Source organism: Octodon degus, unplaced genomic scaffold (genome assembly GCF_000260255.1).
Source record: "Octodon degus isolate 3935 unplaced genomic scaffold, OctDeg1.0 scaffold00119, whole genome shotgun sequence".
NCBI classification, from domain to species: domain Eukaryota; kingdom Metazoa; phylum Chordata; class Mammalia; order Rodentia; family Octodontidae; genus Octodon; species Octodon degus.
In genome coordinates, this window is record NW_004524695.1 from 639407 (window position 1) to 641906 (window position 2500).

The following is a 2500-nucleotide window of genomic DNA, read 5'->3' on the forward strand; positions in this document are numbered from 1 at the left end:
CCATCCATCCATCCATCCATCCATCCATCCATCTGCCCATCCATCCATCCATCCATCTGCTCATCCATCCATCCATCCATCCATCCATCCATCCAGGGCTCAGGATATAGCTCAGTGGTTCACTGCTTGCTTAGTGCATATGTAACCCTGCACTTGTTCCTCAGCATTGTAATTGAAGAATTAAAATTCATCTTTAAAAAGTAAAGGTTTATTTCTTCTTCTACAGTGAAGCTGCTTTTGCAAATTTGTTCATGCTCAGGGAGTAAGCCACTCCTCCCTCCTTTCCTCAGTTTAGATGAATAGAGAGGAAACCAGTTTCCCTGTCTGAAAGTAATACACAGTTACTGGCCCAGGACCTCTCACTGACTCTCCACCCTTCAGTTTTGTTTCATTTTTCTCTGTAACATTTAAGGCACTGTGTGCTGCACTTGTCAGCTGTTTTTCTTTAGCATGCCTCCTTCACAGGACACCATAGTATTCTGTTTTCCCTCTGCCTCTTGCTACAGCTTGTCTCAGTTACTTCTTCCTCCTTGCTTGGACAAAGTACCCGACATCCACAATTAAGGAAGGAAGGAAAGGTTTATTTAGCTCACAGTCAGTGGAGGTTTCAGTTCATACTCAGCTGGCTCCAAGGCAAAGTGGCACATGGCAGAGAGCAACCTTTCATGGTGATGGAAACCAGCAAAGAGCAAAGCAAAAGGCAACCCTCTCTCCTTTCCTTAGATTGCCTTCAGACTCTCTGCCCCAGGGTGGGTGTAGCACTCACACCTATAATCCCAGCAGTGCTCAGACCCACAATCCCAGCCTTGGATCATGAATTAATCACAAACCTGCCCCAGTGACATGAGGCTTTGGGGGGACATCTAGATACAAACCGTAACAGAGCTCAGACACGATCACAATATTCAGTGACATGTTATTCCCAGATCTCATATCTGACTTACTGTAGCTGGCACTGCACATGGAACTCTAGAAGTTATGTACTATATTTTCTTGTATATTATATTTGTATACTATATTTTCAGATTCAGGCTTCTCCAAACTTCCCCCTGCTGAGTGCATGGCCAACACCCACCCAGGATAGATGAAAACCAAGGTGTAGAAGCTGACACCAGGAGCCACGGTCCAGAGAGGGTTGAGCCTGCCTACGGTGGGCACTGCCTCTTCCCATCCCGCCCCTCTGTGCCTTGCTGTGAAGACCCTTCACAACTGGACCAGGAGACAAAGTGGGTTGAAGTAGAGAGGCCCCTGCATCGTCTCAAAGCTAGCTTTGGACAAAACCTTTTTCCTTTTTACCAAGATAAATGACCTTTTTTGGTTTGGTCAGCCACCATAGACAAACCTAGCACACGGACCAGCGTTCCTAACCTCACCAAGATATGGGTGTAGCACAACATTACGAGGTAGTAGAGGTCCATCTCTTTTTGTTTTGTTACACAAAAGGTATGTTTCATTAGGAATGAGGACTGCACATTGAAGCTGGGACGTGAATAGCAGTTGCTACCAGTCACAGCAACCAGTGCTTGTTACTGTAAGGAAAAATGAGAGGGCCTCAGTAACTCACTGCAAAATGCAAAGCACCCTAAAAATGCCACTCACTTTGCTGCCCAGGGAACTGCTACTTTTTTTTTTTTTTTTTTTTCAGTCCAGGAAATGAACCCCGGCCTTGCTTAGCAGGTAAGGGCTCTGCTGCGGATCTACACCCCAGCTCCAGTGCGTGGCCTTTCTCCTCCTCCTCCTTGCTTTCCACTCCTATCTTTTCTTCCAAGATGCTACCTCTTTCCCTTCTTGCTACTCTGACAGTTCTCTTGCACTCTTCCTCTCCTTCTCTTTTAACTTTCTCTTTCGCTCCTCCTCCCTCCCCTTTCCCCTTTTCCCCTCCTCTCCGCCTTTTCCCCACCCCTCCCCCCAACCCGGGGGAGAATCTCTGAGCCGCTGCACCCTCTCGTGGCCACCAGGCGCCGCTGCAGGTGCGCATGACTCCCAAGCCTGAAGGGCGTAGGTTTTCCGGGCAGGGACGTTGTAACCGGTAGATGGCACCGCGAGTAAGTTGGAAATCTGTAGCGCACAAACTCAGGAGTAAAGTCGTGCACATTTGTTTGCGCGTTAACGGAGCTATCGCTTGCTTCCGGAGTTTCCTAAGCAGGCGCTTCTCCAGCTAGAGTTTTTAGGTCCCCTTTCTGTTCTGGTCATCTGGATGCTGAAGGACTACCTACGAAACGGGAATCGACCCAAGTCAACTCGCCAACTCCGCCTGGATTCATCTTGCTGAAATACTGATTAGGAACGAGTCAACAATGGCCAGTTCAGAACCCACCCTGGTAGGGTTCCGTCGGAGCGGGGAGGGGAGGAAAGCGGGACACTTGTTTATTAAGACCACCGACTGGTCTTCGCTGGGCACTGAAAACTCATTACATGGATCAGGTTAGTAGCTAACTCAAAGAGTGTCATGCCCCCAGGGACCTCGTGGCGCAACGGTAGCGCGTCTGACTCCAGATCA

General features: G+C 48.6%; 1 non-coding gene across 1 annotated transcript in view; it reads left to right on the forward strand.

The window, feature by feature from the left end:
* Positions 1–2460: 2460 nt before the first annotated feature.
* The window catches only part of Trnaw-cca, a 72-nt gene continuing 32 nt past the window's right edge, over positions 2461–2500 (forward strand). Inside the window, exon 1 of the tRNA in view lies at positions 2461–2500. This exon is cut by the window's right edge and continues 32 nt beyond it. This is a non-coding gene — a tRNA (tRNA-Trp).